Source organism: Nelumbo nucifera, chromosome 8 (genome assembly GCF_055504915.1).
Source record: "Nelumbo nucifera cultivar China Antique chromosome 8, China Antique-T2T, whole genome shotgun sequence".
Classification (NCBI taxonomy): Eukaryota; Viridiplantae; Streptophyta; class Magnoliopsida; order Proteales; family Nelumbonaceae; genus Nelumbo; species Nelumbo nucifera.
In genome coordinates, this window is record NC_142656.1 from 25,761,701 (window position 1) to 25,781,322 (window position 19,622).

The 19,622-nt window shown below is 37.7% G+C and overlaps 1 pseudogene across 1 annotated transcript; it reads left to right on the forward strand.

Annotated features, from left to right (window-relative positions):
- Window positions 1–11: 11 nt before the first annotated feature.
- LOC104605477 (vicilin-like antimicrobial peptides 2-2 pseudogene) lies at window positions 12–16,998 on the forward strand (annotated as a pseudogene). The gene is made up of 4 exons (XR_016079888.1): window positions 12–1,118; window positions 1,334–4,802; window positions 5,052–5,336; window positions 6,784–16,998. The product of XR_016079888.1 is annotated as a vicilin-like antimicrobial peptides 2-2 pseudogene (transcript).
- Window positions 16,999–19,622: the final 2,624 nt, after the last annotated feature.

Consider the following 19,622-nt stretch of genomic DNA (forward strand, 5'->3'; position numbering starts at 1 on the left):
AGGGTAATGCAAGTTTGAATTCCTAACCGATCAGAAATGAATCCTTATCATAGGTTATTATTTAATGTTTTTAATCCATGAAGGATTTGGTTGTCAAGCAGTTGTCAAAGTGGCTCCCATTTCATGTGTTTTCAAGTATGGTTCTGGTTATGGAAACTTTAATCAGTAAAAAATTAGTGGTTGTTTAGCTAAAGAAGTAAATGCATTGAATTGTTCTCAAGCTTTCATAGCTTGTGGGTCATGTGCTCCACCTCTGCACTTGTTTGCTTACCACTTTAATCATATTTCACATGGAACTGGATGACCATTTTCATAGTTGGATTTTCGTTATTCTGAAATAGATTATTCAAATTCAATTAGGGACAACAGCACCTCCCTTCCGAATGTTGTTCCTAGGCTTTGGACTCTAGCAACTCTCCCCTGAACAGCCCATCACCGTCCATTCTAAAGTTTGGAACCTTCTCAATGGTGGTCAACCTTCTCTCTTTATCCTAAAGTTTACATACTCTAATGTTTTGTTGACAAGCATCTCCACATTATTTCTCTTATTTGTACCTGAATAAGCCGTAAGCTTCTTTTATTTTACCTGCATTATCTGTTTCTTTCACTCTGGTGACTTCATCCTCTTCCCTATTGGATTTTTCACCTCCTAAATTCACTCTTCACCGTTATCAAAATCAGCAGGCCTGATTTTTATATTTCTTTTGACGATGAACATAAAAATTAATGCCAGCACTAGTCAATCATAAGTAGGCACTGTCTTCATGCATCTAGCCCCTAACCTCTCACTTCCTTTCTGGTGTATCTCCTATGTGGATACCAGAAATAATGTCTCCCATTAGAATAGAAGCACAATCAGAAATTAGGTTATCTAATTGAGAGTCAGAGTTAGCCAGTTAGGTTATATCTGAGAGTGGCTGCTGTGTGCAAGAAAATGCCAAAGGTTAGGTCCATAGACAGTTCACCTCTCTCCCAAGACCCTTTATAGCTAGGATCAACACTGGGTGATGGCTTTTTCAATTGAGAATCAGGATTACAGTGGACTTGATTCCCCCCTCTTATTACCAAGTCATATCAGTTACTGGTGAGAAAAAGGGTAAACGCTTAAACCTCCCAAGGTTTGTGCTAAATACTAAGACCTCCCTTCTCTTTTCAAAAAGGACTAAGATTTCCCCCGTCTGAGTTATGTTTAATGGAATCACCAAAAAGTCTCTTTTTCCCTTAATAGTTATTTAAATTTTCATAACAATGGAAATATTGAAATAGAGACTCAGTGTACTCCATCCCACTTATTAGAGACAGAATTTACTAATCTCTTGTCCTCTTGTTGTAGGCCTCTGGGAAGAGCATTTTGATCTTTCTGGGTGCAGGTGGACAGAACCAAGGCAGATTTGCAATCTACTTAACCCCACAACCTTTAGGTGGCCAAATAAAAGAGGTAGTCTTGTGGAGGTGTGCGAGAGCTGCTTTGGTGTGGACTGTTTGGGAGGAAAGGAATGCCAAAATCTTCAATGATAAGGAGAGGGATGAAATGGAAAGGAATTTGGTTCCACAAGAAACTGAAAATGTTGAGGTCCAAAATAAAAGAATGGAACAAAGATCACTTTGGGAGAATAGAGGAGCAGAAGTCCACCTTAAATTCCTGCATCGAGGAATTAGGCGAGAAGGAATCTCAAGGAACCATGAAAGAACAAAAGAGAGAGTTGAGGTGGTAGTTGAAGAAGGAGCTAGAAGAGGTCCTCTATAGAGAGGAAATTTCCTGGAGGCAAACAGGATTCATGTAGCTGACCCCACGTAGTTGGGATAAGGCTTGGATGATGATGATGATGATTCTATTAGTGTTTTTTCCTACTTTTTGAGTCATATTCTACTTTATAAAGGGGCCATTACATGGTGTAATGGTAAAACCTTGGTCTGCCTAGTGTGAGAGCAAGGGTTCAAGTCTGAGGGCGGCCACTTTATGCTGCCAAAGGTTAGGACTACCTAGTCTACCCCTCCCAAGACCACAAATAGCTGGAACCAACATTGTGTAATGGCCTTTTTTATTCTATTAGTTTATTACTGTAGTTCATGGCAATTGTGTTGCTAATTCAAAGTGATCAAAAAAAAAAAAAAAAGAAAAACAGTGGTGCCAATTGAATATATTGTGATCCTGATTTCAAAATCCATTTACACCTTGTTAAAAGTGAACATGGCCTACCAAGAGAAATAAAGATACACATGTAACTCTTTTAGTGACTTTTGGAACTTATGAGCCTAAGGGGCCATAACAGCTGAAATGGCTGAATTTAATGACTTACTGCTTTTATTTTAGTGGATAAAACAGTTGTATAATAAAATATTTAAGAGTACAATACTCAACCCAACATGCTTTTCATTTTACATAATATACAAAGAAAGGTTACCTGGGTGACCAGGGTTCAAATCTTGGAAACAGCCTCTCTGTGTGTGCAGGGATAGGGCTGCACGCATCTATCCCTCCCCAGACCCCACATTGGCGGGAGCCTCATGCCCGAGCTGCCATTTTATACAAATAAAGGCCATTACTCAATATTGGTCCCAGCTATTTGGGTTCTTTGGACAGGTAGGCAAAAACCAATAAAAGAAAAACACCACCAATTATTATTATTACTATTATTATTATTATTATTATTATTATTATTGTTATTATTATTATTATTATCCATGTGCAAGTCATGTAGCCATGTACCCATTGCTAGCAAGTAAAAAAAAATGAGAATACATCACCAAGCCTACCCAGATAGGGCAAGACAATCCAAAACCCATATCAGGTACAATGTGGGAAATGGGGATAAAATAAAATTCTGGACTGATGTTTGGTGGGGTGACTCTACCTTGGCCACTTCCTTTCCTCGCCTCTACAGCCTTACCCATAACCAAGAATCTCACATCTCTCTTGTATTGTCCTCATCCCCTTCTCAGTTCAACTAGAACCTAGACCTTAAAAGACCTTTGAGTAGGGCTGTTCACGGGTCGGGTTGGGTCGGTTTACTGGCGTTTTTCCAACTGACCCGACCTGGTTGGTTTACCTAGAAATGAAACCGAAACCAACCCTGTACTAAGTAAAACCGACCTGGTCAGTTTGGGTCGGTTTTGTGAATGATTCTCTCGGTGTGAACGGTAAAGGATTCAAGTCTAAGAAGCGAAGGCTGGATGCCTGGAAATTAAAAATGATTTGATGGATTAAAGCTGAAATTTTATATATAATATGTATATTTCCGAAATAAAGCTGATATATATATATATTTCACAAATATATATCTGAAATATATATTAAAACTGAAATATATATATATATATATATTAAAACTGAAATATATCAGTCGGATATATTATATATATATATAATATCTAACCATCGGTTTATGTTTTTTTGTAACCTGAAACCGACCGGTGCTGAAGAAAAACCGGCCAACTCGGGTTGGATCGGACCGGGTTGGTCGGTTTGGGTCTTGTTATGAACAGCCCTACCTTCGAGAGACAATGAACTCGATGAAATAACTAGATTTCTATACATTCTCAGAGAAGTATACCTTTCTCCAAATACCCCCGACATCGAGTCTGGACCCTACACCTAGCCGGTAAGTTTTCAACTAAGTCCTGCTTCAGGGCTCTAATCGAGGAAGAACAGGCAACTGTTCAATTCCCCTTCAAGAGAAATTGGTGCGCCCATATTCCCTCCAGAGTTGCTTTTTTTTTGTGTGGGAAGCTAGTCTGAAGAGGATCAACACTTTTGACCTCCTCTAGAAAAAGAACCATGGAAGGTCCTGTTTATCCCCACATGTATGCTGCTTCTGCTTAAAAGCCAGGGAATCATCCAATCACATACTGATTCGCTGCGAGGAAACCAGGAAATTTTGGAGTTTCTTTCTCAATCTTCTCAGTTATAGTTGGTCCTTCCCAGAACATGTGATAGAATGTCTCAGACAATGGACAACAAGAGGTTTAAGCAAAAGAGGGAAGATTTTGTGGCTTTCAGTAGTTCATGCTATCCTTTGGAGCATTTGGGAAGAAAGAAATAACCGTATTTTCAACAACGGAATAAGAAACCACGAGGAGCTCTTGTCTATCATTTCCTATAGATGTTTCCTCTGGACAATCAGAGTTTTTTAAAGGAGTATCCATCTCTGTTTTTCAAAGAAATGCCACAGATTTCTTATTTTCTAAACACTTGTCTTTCACCACCACCCAATTCCACAGATCTGTAGAGGAAGGGGAGATAACCCTGTACTTTAACAGAAGCGCAATTGGAAACCCAGGTGCAGCAGGAATTGGTGGAATTTTTAGAAGAAGAGATGGTACAATCAATTGGGCTTTCAGTGGACTGATTGGAATAGCCTCTTCAACAAAGGCTGAAGTCATGGCAACCTTAACTTGAATCAGGATTGCAAGAGATTTGGGCTACCTGAATATACTCATATAAGGAGATTCTGCAAATACTATTAAGTGGTTATCTGACCATGGCAGTGGTTCCTGGGCTTTAGCTCATTATTTGGCTGAAGCTACAGATATCCTCTCTAACTTGAATGCACAGTTGGGCTGGATCCCTAGGGAGCTGAACTCTTCTGCTGATGGCCTTGCAAAGAGTGGTGCACACAGGGGTTTCTTGTTTAGTGATAGATTTCTTCCTATTTAATCTTTTTGAGTTGTAATTTCTGTGTGCATCTACTCATGTACCTCCTGCCTCTTGAATAAAGTTACCATTCTTTTTCAAAAAAGAAAACCATCTTGGGAGAGAAGACCCCATTGCAATGCCCCACACCACCTTCAGGCAGAACCTGGTAATTCTTAAGGGATCTTCAGCATGATTGACAATGTGTTTTCTTTAGATTTGTTTATTTTTCTGTGTTTTCCTTGTCTTTGTATTTTTTATTTTCATAGTTCTCTATCATGTACACCATTCATCAGTTTGCCAAACATTCACTTAGTTTGCAGGGAAACACAAGTATTTTGTCATTCTTCTTTTTATTGTTAGCTAATTTTATGAATTTTTGCAATCACAAGGCAATTGTTTTTGCTTTCTTCTGCAGAATAGAACTGTAAAACAAACTGGTTTACTTTCATGGGGACCGAAGAGCCTAAAGACTTGTTGAAAGGGGTGGACTGGAAAACAGTCGGTGGTGACATAGGTAATGGTTCAAGTGGTGGACCTGTCACCAAGAAGCGACTCCCAAAAAAAATTAGACAAGTCCCAGATTACTATTTTCTCCCTCGAAGATCCATACCTTCGGCCATTGCACTCTATGGAGCAATCTGTGCAGCTGGAGTTGGTGCAGGGATGTTGGTTGAGAAATGGATAGACAAGAAAATAAAAGGTATGTTTTGCAAACCATTGGAATAGAGCACCGGAATGTTGATGTCTAGGGGGCAGTGCTGCTGAGTTGCAGTTCACAACCTGGGAAAAAGCAGTAAGAAAGCAAGTAAAAAATGAATAAAAAGATACTAGTCCAAGATATTCTGGATAGTTTCCCTAGTCTGTAACGCTACATGGTCTGTACATAATAAGACTGGACCTACCATTTGATGGGTAGGACTTATATGCCAATGGGTGAGGGTGGGCCTTGGTGCAATGGTTGGGTTGCTCTATTGCGACCTGGGTGACCATGGTTCAAATCTTGGAAATGGCCTCTCTGTATGTGCAGGGGCAAGGCTGCATACATCTGTCCCTCCCCAGACCCTGCATTAGTGGGTGCCTCGTGCCCTGGGCTGCCCTTTTACTTATATACCAAGGGGTCTGGGGTCCCCTGCATAATAGGCCATAAGACCATTACCTAATATTGGTCCTAACTATCTGGGGTCTTGGAAGGGGTACACTGGACCTGGATATGGTCTTAATCTTTGGCATTTGCTCTCTGATTCAAACTCGTGTTCTCACTTGCCAGCGCAGGGTGTTACTATTGCTCCTACATAATAAGTACTTAATTAGTTTTGATGATTGCAGCTATTCAATCTAAGGAACATTGGATGCATCCTTTGGTTTCTGTGATAGGGTGGACTTTTATAATCATCAAATGCAAATCTTTTTATTTTGGACTGGTGTACTGGTATTGTCACCGTGACACCTGATCTGATTGTACTTGTTTTCTTTTTAATAAAATCATTTTATCCTTACTCTTCGAAAAACAAAAAGTAATCATCTATCAGATTGGTTTTTGTGGGTATCTTTGTTGGTAGCTTTCATTGGTGGTTTCACTCCTCGGATTTCCATTTGTAAAACTTGGATTGTGCAAGTCTCTCCTATTTGCTATTGCTGAGCAAATTTATGATTGAACCTAGAAACCCTTGTTTTCTTTCTATTTTTTCCTTTGGGATTGGGGGGAGGAAAGTGCAGTCAAGAGTCATTTGATAAGTGAGTAAAAGTTTTGACTGATAAAAAAAAGTAAAGGTTTGGACCCAAACATCTATGTTCATGGTTTGAACCTCCATTTTACTTAAGATAATTGGTAAGGTGGCATGTAATAGTTTTGTTGTTCAAGGGTCCAAAGTACACTAAGCCAGTCCCTGAGGATCATCATACTTGGCCAGGCTATAGCATCTGAACCATTGAAAACATGCTCTAGGATTTATGTTCCACAAATCATATCTCCTTAGGTATGTTTGAATTGCTAAGATGCTAGAACCAACCAAAAAAATTGATGGTCCAAGGATTGGCTTAGTGTTTTCCTCCAAAATATTGGATCAAAAGTAGGTAGGTATGCTTTCTATTTTCTTACTTCTGGTTTGAGGTAGATCATATGCTAATGCTCTTCTCAATCGTTGCAGAGGATGGAGGTATTGTTTGGGAGCTGGATAAATAAAAACTGAACTGCATTAGAGGAGTTTAGCATTTTTGTATCTTTTGGAAGGTAGTGAAGATAAAGGTACATACTATTTTGCTGTTTTGGAGTTTTGAGCTACTTCTCTAATTAGTATATCAGAGGCATTCAAGTCCAAAACATAGGGAATCTATGCTAATTTGTGATCCTTTTTAGCTTATTTTCTTGAAGATGGGAAGTATCATGGATTTCTTTGCTACCTACCATTAGAGGCAAAGGGTATATGAGTTTTGGTAGGTTGACTAACTTGACTTTATGTGATGTTCAGCCTTCCCGTGCAATTGCAAATCTGCAACTGAATCTCAGGCCCAGGTTGTACAGGTTCAATTTATTGGACATAATATCCTAATTCCACCTATGTGATCTAAGAAAAGTGGTAAAGCAAAGAAAGGACCTAATTTGCAGTGCGAATTTCATTTGTATTGGTGTAAATGCATGGAAGTGCAAACAAGCTGAATATAAATTCTGGTTTACTTTTGCTTTAGATTTGATTTTGTCTTTTGTTCGTGAGAATCTACATCTATATTAGAGAAGAGTAAAGAGGGGTGGTGAGAGGTCCTCACCATAAGCTCAGATGGACCTCCTCCACTCTTTTTTTTTGAAGAGTAAAACAAAATTTTATTAAAAAAGAAAGATTACAAAAGAAAGGTGACAAGTTATCAGCCGCAATCACAAAGTACACCCAAAGAAACCAAACAAAACATACTAGAGCTCAAGCTGCCAAAGCTCCAACAAACTCGATCAAGGACCTACTAAAACACCCTCTTATCCTTGAGCCTAAATAGTCCAACACACCTCCAACTCCTTCAAAACCAAACATCAGCAAGCAACATCCCTCTCTTAATCCTCCCCCTCGAAACCTTCCTCCTGTCCATCATCTTCTTCATTCAAAACCTCTCAACCTCCCCTAATTATGACTTTTTTCAACCTCTCTTCTTTCCTTTTCCTCTTGAACTCCTCAAAGGCTGTCCTAGCAAACCTCTCACCAGTCATCACCCCCACAAAACAACCATGCTTCTTGCCCACCTTTACATCTCTTTTGACAAGTTTCTCAATAGCTAAAATTTCCTGTCCTTTCCTCTATATTTTTTTTTTCCCAGAGTTTGGAACCACCACAACTCTGACAGGAACAAACACTATTACAATGTTGTCAGTGAGGGGGTTAATTTAGGTGTAAATTTTCTGGATGTTAGGGGTGTGTTGGTCCAATTTGAAGACCGACGTTACTATATTGGGAGGTTAATCCCCAAGACAGTCTTCCCATTCCATGATCTTTGTTGGGTTTCACATAGTATTTGGAACATGAGTGTTGAGGAAGTTATGTTTCATCCTCATCAAAGAGGACATTTTTGAGCTTTGTTTTGAGAGGTTCATCATTTTGATAAAGTGATTATGGATGGTCCCTGGTATGTTTTCGATCAATGGATTCTTATTAAAGACTGGAATGTTGGGCAAGTTTTTTCTATTTCTCTTACTAAGGCAAAAGTTTGGGTTTAGATTCATGATCTAATGATTATATTGTTACTGACATTGGTTCAACGATAGGGAAAAAATTGGGAGTGTATGTTATTCAAGAGGAAAGTTTTATCTTTGAGTTAAGGTGCAAATATCTTTAAGCCAACCTTTAAAATATGGGATCTTTTTATCTCCTATTGTTTGGGCCATCTTTCATTATAAGGAGCTTGCTTATTTCAGCTACCATTGTGGGGAACTAGGTCATTACTTTTGTAGTTGTCACTTAGGTCCTCTTCCTAGTGTTGGTGATCTTGATGTTTTCTTCAATTCAAGGACCATGGTGTGTTTTGAAAGCAAGTTGGGAAAGTTCTAAGGATGGAGATGGCAAATTAGATGGTGTTGGTGGGGTAGAATGTTAAACAGTGTATGCCTTTAGTTCCAATAAGATTGATGTACATAAAACATTATGAGTGAATGAATGAAATACATTATTGTTTCATGTTCTAATCAGTATGCTTTTTTGTGAATTACTCCTTAAACTGGATACTTACGAAACTCGTGTTAGTTTAGAATGTTCTCAGCCACTGGATAAACTTGAAGAGTTTATCTTGACAAGACTAACATTAGTGTGTTGTCGAACTGGTGGAACAATTTGCCTCAGCTGCTAGGGTTAGACCCCAAGCACATCCAGTGGGTGTTTAGAATAAACATTGAACCCGAACCAATTTCCAATTATGCCCTGGACCTTGGAGATGGATGGGCAAAACTCGAAAATTGCACTTAACCCCAGACTTAATTATGATACTGCATTAGGTATTGGACTGAGCTGTTTTTGATGTGCCAACTAGTGAAGTCCATCAAGGGTCAAATGCTTGGGCATGTTGGGGCAGTTTGGGAAATTACTTGAGTGGGTGATCATAGTGATATGATCAACCCTTTTGTCAAGCAAAGTGAATATCAAGCTTTACACTTTCTAATGGAAACCTAAACTACAGGTAGTGGATTTCAACTGTATTTAAAATCTGATTTTCAAAATGTATCTATATGTTATATTACTATTTTATGAAAAAGGTTTTAATCCCGGGATCCATCCAAGTAGAGAGTGTGATACTGTGTTTTGCAGTCAAGAAAGAGGTCATTCCCTGTAGGCAGTGTTCTAATGATTATGGGCCGAGAGGTAAAGTGTAAGAGACCATTATAGAGCTGATTACCTGATGAGTTTTATCTTACATAAGTCCATTATCCTTGGGTCTTCATAGGGTGGCTGAATCCAATGATCATTTATGTTTAAATGTTAGGCTCAAACTGAGCTCAAGCTGATTGGGTCAAGGATTCACTACCTTAAGCAGTGAATTCGGTCAGGGCCGAACCCTTATGGACTTGTGTGAGACCTTTGTACAGTATTCAGGCCCAAAGTGGCCATGCAACACCTTGAGATGTGAACCATTAGAGAAAATGGGCCCAAGGCCCATTACTAATATGATTAGTTAAGTGATCACATGACAACTTAAATTGTCATGTGACTTGGGTTGAAAATGGGCATGGATCTGGGTATTGAGCACCTACCCTTTTAAGAGGATAGTGCTTATCGATTAAAGATAGAGCCCTGATCCAAATTTGATTTGGATCAGTTCCTAATTAGATTAGGAGAGTACTCCATATAAAGGAGAAAGAAGGGAGAGTTATTCATCTAATTCTCCCTACTCTCTTATTCTCTCATCTTCTCCCTTGCCTCCCAAAAACCCTAATTTGACCTAGCATTGTTAGGGACTGATTTCTATCAGTCATCCACTGTGTTTTTGCAAGAAAAACATCAGGGTGTATCAGGTTCACAGAGCCAATTTGATCCAAGCAGGTTGGAGAATAGTGTTTGAATGATGTTGTTGAATTGGCTTCACATACACACTGTGCCATCTTCAGTTGGAGGTCAATTTTGGGACTGATATTGGGCATGAACTACTACAACTCTGAGAGTTGTGTTTTGTGGTTTTTGTGTCAAGTATGACCAGTTTTAATTTGGGTTTCAAATCTGGTTTGGTTCAGTGCAAGATCGATCCAAAAATTTCAGAATTCAAAATTACCGGGAAATCGATTGCCGGGTTGGGTTAGAAAATTTTTGTAAATTCGGCCAACCACCAAACCTGGTTCGGTCATGTCAAACCTGATTTATAACCCAACATAGAATCCTCTAGAGTTGCAGGGGGTAGGCTGGTGACGTATTTAGTAATGATAGCCTGATATGGCATGGCGGCTAAAAGTCTTGAAAGTGACCGGGAGAAGCTGAAAAGGAGTCACAGATTTTAGATTTGAGATTTCCCCACCTCCGAAGTCAAATAGATATGACTATTCTAGATTGGACCTACCTTGGGAAGTGAGGAACAAGCTACTTATAGAAAGTGACAGAGGACTGATTCAGGTATTTGGATTTGAGAACTGGGTGAGGGTTTGGGTCTTGTTACAGTTAAGACCCATCCTATAGGGACAGTGGGTTAGATTATGGAGGGTTGCTTTTTTGGTGTTACTTTAGTTGTTATTTTTGCTTATTATGTTACGTGTTTTTGGATTTTGATCTTTATGTTAGCAGCAGTAGGGGAAAAATTGTAGAGCTCGGATGGGGGATTATTGGGGAATGATGCTGATGTTCAGGTGAGATTTTTTATTTATGATTTTATCTTGTTATGGTTGGTGATGGCTACTTTTTTTCTTTTTTTGGGGGGCGGGGGGTAGCCACCCTCCGGCAGTTCGTGGTTTAAAGGGCTTAGTTTCTAGGTGGAACCTTGATGTTATTTTTCTAAACGAAACTAAGATTCCTTGTGATAAGGCTACTTGCTTGAGCAAAGTTACTAAGTTCCCATATTCTGTTGATGTCCCCTGAATGGTCTGGCTGGTGGTTTACTTGTGATTTGGAAAAATGGGTTTGATATTTCATGTTTTCTCATGTAATAGAGATATTGTACTTAAAATTGAGTCTCAACCTTTGTTTTCCCCGTGTCTCCTTGTTTGCTTTTATGGGGAGTCGGAAGGGCATTAAAAGGAATTGTTTTTGGACTCAAGTTTATGGTAGACTTTTTGATCAATAAGTTTATGAGAGATTTTCTAGTTGGAACTATCCTTTTGTTATTATAGGAGATCTTAATGAAGTTGGAATGGTAAATGAAGATGGGTCTATGTTTTCTATTGATGTGGTTGGTTCTACTAAGTGTAGAGTGTCCTCAGCCCTTGTTAATATGATTCGAGACTTGGATCTTCATGAGATTAGACTAGAGGAGGGTTCACTTGGTAGAAATTTGTCCAGGGTAAAGGACATTTGGCCTGGTGGCTATCTATCTATCCTAACTTTGTTTTAGATCTAGGGCCTAAGTGGGATCACCATGCTTTGATGCTGTATCTCTCTCCCCAAATGGTTAATAAGCTTAATCCTTTTAGGTTTTATCAAATGTGGCTTACTAGAGAAAAGTGTAGAGGTTATTAAAGATGGGTGGAACTACTTTATAAAATGTTTAGATGGGTGCCCCACAGAGCGTACCTTACACATGCACGACAACACATCACTCCCGTGCCTTGAGAACATCTCCCATACATGCCATGGGGAGATTTTCCAATGCACAACAGTCATGTTCTGTGGGGCGCCCATGCGAATTCCTCAAGGGTTATGCAGCTTTCAGGATAGCCAAAAAAATTGGAAAGGTTGAAATGGAATTTAGGCAATGGAATAAAGACTATTTTGGGAATTTTAATAAAAGGTTAATCCATATAAAGAATGAAATTGAGGAACTCGAAAAGGGTCCTTTGGATGTTCATGTGGGGAGCAAGCTAATGGAGGGGGGAGAGAGATTATTTGTTGCAATGTAAGGAATTATATTGGAGATAGAACTTTAGGCAAACTTGGCTAAAGGTAGGGAACAAAAATACGATCTTTTTTCATTGTTTTGCTTCCATCAACAAAGGAGAAATAAGATTATTTGGATGAAAGACGAGGCTGGGAACTGGATCTCGAGCCATGGTCAAATAAGTGACTTAATCATAAGGCCTTTCAAAGAGTTGTATAGCTCTCAGGGGTGTCTAGATGAGTTGATCTTTTTACCCTTGTAATTTTGGAGGAGTATAACTTGGTTTTGACTCAGGTCCCTTAGGAGGAGGAGATTGAATTAGCCTTGTTTAGTATTGGGAATCTTAAGGCCCTAGGACATAATGGGTTCTTGCTTTTGTCTTCAAAGTTTTTTGGATGAAGGAAGATATAATTGGATTTGTTTAAGATTTTTTTTAATGGAAAGTTTATGAGAAAACTTAACCACACTTGTATCATTTTAATTCCTAAAAATTTAGATAGTTCTTAGGTTAAAGATTTTTGTCCTATTAGCTTGTGTAATGTTGTTTGTATTGTGTAAAAAAATCTCTCTTTTTCAAAATGGTTTTATTCCTAAGAGGCAAATTTTAGATAACGCAATTATGACCCATGAAATCTTGCATTATATGAAGCATAATAAAAGAGAGGATGGGTGCAATGTTTTAAAAACCGACCTGGAACTGAAACTACTTTGGCCATTGGTTTTCAGGTCAGTGATTTGACCATTTGGTTCGAACGAATGGCTCATTCCAACTTTAAAAAATTTAAAAAATAATTAAAATAGAAGGCTAAAAACTGTTGATTGGGTTGAACGGGTTGACCGTTTGACCACCTGGGTCAATTGGTCGTTGATCAAGTCAATGGTTTTTGGCCAAAGAACGGGTTTAGGGTGAAACAGAACCAGTTGATTGAATGGTTCCTGGGCCAAACGGTCTGATCATTTGGATCAATAACGGTTAAAAAACACTGGTTAGGTCTATTGCCATCAAAGTAGATATGATGAAAGCCTATGACCGAATAGAATGGGATTTGATTATTCATGTCATGAGGACTTTAGGCTTTTCTGATCTTTAATGTAACGTAGTTTACTTGTGTGTTTCTACTATTTCCTTTTGTGTTTTGTTGGACTAATGGGGATGTAATTTGCTCTCCTAAATTTGAAGGTCTTAGCTTAAGGAGAGCTAAAGATATTAATAGAGCTTTTCAAAAAAGTAGCATAGAAATTCAAACCTTTTTTTTTTCATAAATTCAATTAAGAGAAAGCATTATGGGTTAAATTGTTGAAACATAAGTACTTAAGCAATAATTTATTCTTTCCTTCAAAATCAAAAAGGAATTTTTCTTTCTTTTGGAGATCCCTTTCTACAGCTTTATGGGAAATTTACCCTTTATGGGAAAAACAATAGAAGTGAAAGGTTGTAGAGCAATTTTTGAACCCTAAGTGGTTGCTGAGAACGATGGAGATGAAAGATTGTAGAGAAACCTTCCAACCCCCCACCCCTGACTAGCTACTGAAAATGACTGAGAAATTTTCGATCCCAAAATGTATCCTCATTGATGACTCAATTGGTACATCGACCTAACCCACCCTAACCTGTTGCCCCCTGACCCTATTGGGTCACTTGTTCCATACTAACCCGCCACTAGAATGGGTGGGTCAAAATTGCCAATCTATTAATCATGTGGTAAACTAGTGAATGACCCCGTACTAAGTACGTGGAATCAGTAATGTTAAATTTACATTATGGAATCAATATTGTTAAATTTATATTTATTAATGTTTTAAATAATTATTAAAATTTCAAGAAATATTTATTTCAAAAAATAGCTTTTCAATAATTATTAGAATATGGATAGTTTTCTTTTGTTATGATACGTAGAGGGTTAATGATTAACTAAGATTGATAGAATGTAGGTAGAAGTGGTTGTAGATAACCACTTTTGCATTTTCTGCATTCTTTTAGGAATGGATTGAAAACGGTGGTAGTGGGTTGTGAGCTTTAGCAACAATTTCTCAGAAAATGACACGTGTCTAGCTTTCTAGAAAAATGAGAAGACCATGTGTTTGAATGGTGTGAGCTTTGAATTTCTCAGAAATTGTCACATGTCTAGCTGTTTAGAAAATGAGAAGACCACTTATCTGAATAGTGGTAACCACGTATTGGATGCCTTTGTCTAAAAGAAGAGGTGGCCATGTGTCTTAAAGAGAAGCTCTCTAGTTTGAGGATCGACTATTATTTTGATATATATTTTTTACTTATGTATGCTTATCATTTTTGTTTAACACCCATTTTTTATTATTTAATTTAAGAGATTAAATTAAGTTTTATTTTTATAGAGATGAGAAACAGTTATTTAGTTGCTTTTTATTTAATTGCCCCCACTTTTGAAAGAGTGGTTTGTCACGTGGCTAAACTTAAAGCCTCCTAATTGTAAGTGGAGTGTGGAGTTAACCACTCTCAAAGAATTCTATTTAAAAATGGGTCCGACTATGATATGGAAAACCATATCGTATGGAAAATCCCTTGTAATTACCGAATTTACTATATTAACCGGTAATTAATTATTTTATATTATAATTAAAATTTAAAATATTTAAAAAAATATGAACTTTTTTCCCAACTCCTCCCTATCAGTGAAACAGTTATACCCCTTGGCGCAATTTGAAACAGGAGAACCCGTCCACCAAAGCTTTCTTTCTTTCAGTCATGGCGATCAAAGCCAAGTTTCCTTTGTGTTTCTTCCTCCTCTCTCTCTCTTCCTTTTGTCGGCAGCTTTGTCACTGGCTTACCTGCTGAAACCACAAAGAGATAACAAGCAAAGAGAAGGCAGCCGAGAGGAGCAGTAGCAGGAGCGACATAAGAGTAACCCCTACTTCTTCGATGAGCAGAGATTCAGCTCTCGATTCAAGCTTCTGAGTGGTCTAGATAACTACCGCTAGGCTATCCTAGAAGCCGAACCTAACACTTTCCTGATCCCCCACCACTGGGATGCAGATGTTGTTGTCATCGTTGTTAAGGGGAAGGCAACAATCAACTTGGTGCACAATGATAACAGGGAATCCTACAATCTTGAGTGTGGAGATGTAGCTAGGATTCCTGCTGGAATGATGGCCTACTTGGTGAATAGAGACGACAACGAAAACCTCCAGATAGTCACACTCTTTAGGACCATCTCAACTCCCGGCCACATCTCGAAATTCTCCAGCGCCAGCAGCGAAGATGGGGAATCATTCTACATTGCATTTAGCAATGAAATCCTGGAAACCGCTCTAAATACTCCAAAAGACAAACTAAAGAGATTGTTGGGAGAGAAAAGGAAGGGAGTGATGAGGGAGGCGTCAAAGGAACAAACTAAGGCCATGAGCGAGCAGGCTTCTTCATCATCAGAGGGCGGGCGTCGGTGGAGCATACACAAAAGTGAGACGAGGAGCCCATTCAACCTGTTGAAGAAACGCCCCATCTATTCTAACAGCTATGGACAACTCTACGAGGCCCAACCCTACGACTACCAGCAGCTCAAAGACCTCGACGTCTCCGTCATATTTAGCAACATCAGCCAGGGAGCCGGAGCAATGCTAGCTCCCTTGTACAACACAAGGTTGACCAGGATAGTTTTTGTAGTGAAAGGGAATGGATGGTGGGAGATGGCGTGCCCAGACATCTCCAGTTAGAAGTAGAGAGGAAGAGAAGGAGAAGGTGATGGGGTGTAGTATGAGAAGGCCAGTTCCCGTGTGTCTTCAAATACAGGTTTCATAATTCCACTGGGGCATGTGTTCACCGTCGTTGCTTCCGAGAAAGAGAATTTGCAGATAATTGTATTTGGGATAAACGCCCAAGATAACAAGAGGAATTTCATCGCTGGTAAAGAACACAACGTGAGGAAACAGATGGACAAGGAGGCCAAGGAGCTGGCTTTTGACATGGGAGGAGTCGTTCTTTGTTCCTTGTCCCCTGAAGCAGAAGCAGCGCCACAAACATGATAATGGTGGACGACTGTTCTCCATCTTGGATTTCGCCGGTTTTTAGATAAACTGTAATTTGTAGGATGTAGGAGATAGACCTACTACTACTACTGCTGCTACTTAGTACGTATTAGAGTCTGGCTAGAGTGAGTAAACATCAACTGTGATCCTTTTTGTAGAAAGAAAACAAATGAGCGAAAGCTTCTGCTTTCTAGTTTTGCTCACCACCTATGAAATAATAATGAAATGAAGGCTCTTTTTGGTAGTTCAAAAAAAATCGAAACAGGAGAAGAATTCTGTTCGAAAATCGATGACTTCTCAATTCTTCCGTTTGAAAATGACTGTCTTCTTCCCCGTGCTCCTCCATTCGTCGTCCGGTAGATTATTCCCCAACGTCTTCTTCCCCATTCTCAAAAAAAGAACTTTGTTTGAAAATCAATGACTTCTAAGCTCTTTCGTTTGAAAACAACAACTGTCTTCTTCCCCATGCTCCTCTATTCGTCATCCAATAGATTGTTCCCCACCATCATAAAATTATTACCGCTATACCCCTGAATGCAACAATAGGAGAAGAAGAGCTCTGTTTGAAACTCGACACCTCTATTCCTCCGTTTGAAAACGACGATAGTCTTCTTCCCTGTGCTCCTCCATTAACCATCTTGTAGATTGCTCCCTGCCATCTTCTTCCCCGTGCTCAAAAAAAGGAGAAACGAACTCTGTTCGAAAACGACGACTTCCCCGTGCTCCTTCATTCTCCATTCGGTAGACGACTTCTCTTGCTCCCGACTGTCTTTGTTTGTCAGAGGCCCCCCTGTACTAGTCGTCCGAGGCAGCCGTTCTTCACCTTCAGAAGTGAGCTTTTCCGGTCATCGTGCACCCCCATCCGCTAGAGCGGCTTTCGGGTGACGTTTAACAGTGAAGACGTTAACGTCTTTCTTATATTGAAATGAATTTCTTTTTTAAAAATATAATTTAAATGGTTGTTTTTAAAGCCGGTTAAGTTTATTCACCGAAACAGAGAAGGCGAATGTTGATTGGTGGTCCATCTCATCCGATACGATATAGAAAAGATACTTTTTCCATATCATAGATTTTCCCTTAAAAAATGGGAGCAAACCACTTTCCTAAATTAATAGAAAGTCACATGTCTGAATAGAGGGGCTCTAATCGACCACATTATTATAGAACCAATTTCAAATAAACCCTCTAATGACATGTCATGTACCCAGAACCAACCGGAGTAGCAATATAGGCCATCTTGTTGATCATTAAAATCAACAACTCTGCTTAGCATGTAATTTGACAATAAACTTAAAAATTTGGTAAATCAACACATTTAGGGGTGTTCTATAATGGGAATTCTTTTCCCTGTTGCTGGTTTCAAAAGCAAATAAAGTAATCTAGTTTGAAATCTGATTGTTTTTTAAACAAAAATACAAAAAAAGAACATGCTATTGGTTGTGTATGTGTGTATGTGTTTTTTTCAAAACTGAAACCACAAATATGTTTTTGAATTTCTGGTTTCGAAGTCATGTTTTCATCCATTTGTTTGCACTCTTCCTAAATGGAGCCCTAGATAATGATTATATGACAATTTTACAAGCTTACCACGAGAAACACAAGTATGAGACAAGATAAATGCTTGTAATCAGTTTTGGTCTTAATAGGTATGCAATAACCAAAACAAGGTTCAAAGTACCAATATGTATCGACTCGTATCAGTCGATATGTATCGTGTCAAGAGTTTTCAGATATGCCCCTACAGGGGTTGTATCAGGTTAGACCATGGTTCAGAGGGTAGTCAGGACTTAAATCGACCCCTCTGAATTGATTTTGAAAAAAATAAAAAAACATAAAAAAAGCATCAACACAGGTCGATACACTCTACTGACGTATTAGTCTATGTCGATATTTAGAACCTTGAACCAAAATGGTCGTGAGTCAATTATAATTGGAACAAATAAATGCAGACCAAGAGCTTATATAATTCAGCTGTAGGGACCAAGGTTCAAAGTATTGAAAATGCTAAGTGTATTGAAAAGACAAATTTAAGAGACGTATCGCGATATCCTTTGAATATACATGGGTACGAATGAAAAATTAAGATACCCATGAAAACACTATAAATATTCCAATAAGTCATAAATATACACCAGTAATATTAAATATAAGGCCTAAATGAGTTATATATACATAAAAATCACATTTTATAAGTGATTTTTATGAAAAAATATATCATAATCAACATATAGAAATATAAGGGTATACTTTAATAAGGTTATAACTACAAAAATATAAGCTTAATAATTAATTAGTAAAACATTTTCTTATTCAAACAATTATTTTCTTTTTATTAAAAAATAAAAATAAAATAAAATGTAATAGAAAATAATTTTATGGATGTGATAGATCATCCATAGATTTACAATATGGTAAGTATTATGGTTAGACCACACCAAAACTTACAAAAAAAAATATTTTACAATAAATTTCAATAGACCTATGAATTAAAAATTATAAAAATATATTTTTTTTTCTAAAATAACAAAAAGTTTTAAAATAAATATTTTACATTTTACAAAAAATAAATATTTTTCATTTTCAGTAATGAAAGTAAATATTTTTATTCCAAAAATTCTAAAAATAAAAATGAATATTTTAGAAATTTCAATAGATTTGTGGATATGGTAGATCACCCATAAATCTATGACACAATTATTCTTCATGGGCATATTACACCAAAAATATAAAATTTTATTTTTTGTTATTTTATATTTTTCCGAAATTTTCTTCAATAAATTAAATAGATTCATTAAAAGCATAAAATATTGTAACATAATATCAAATAAATTGAAAAAAATATTTATTTTTGCAATTTTTGTAAAAGGTTGAAAAAACTTTTAAAATATTGAGTTGTGGAGGTTGGTTTTTGGGTGTTTTTTTAAGATTTTACAATTTAAGAATGTGTAGGGATGATTTGGTGAGTTTGAGAGAGAAAGAAGACTTTTGGAAAGAGTTAGAGGTTTTTTTTCTCAAACATTTTTAATTCATATTTTGCCTATAAGAAATTGTACTGTATTGGCCGATACACCCCAATAAGGTTACAATACAGCCTTGATACACCCCGATACAAGTTCGATACGGTCACAATATGGGGTCAGTACGACAAAAAGACATGATACAAATGGTTTTGTAGCGTTTCCTGTATTGACCCCTTAAAGATACGATACATATGGGTGATGCATTGTGAAACTTTGAACGAACAATCTCTTGGAGACAATGAGATTTATCATTATTCTCAAGACAAGAAAATGAGCCCAAGACTATCCTTAGAACGCCATTGTATAAGGTCTTGGTGCGGAGAATACAAATATTGGTTCACTTTTGTCTTAAATTTCGCTTTACTTTGTTTTAGGTTTCATTTCACATTTTTATTTTCAATGCAAACAAACAAAATAGGAAAGAAATTGAATTGAATGTAAATCACTATTTGCACTCCCTTATATCTACATCAATCCAA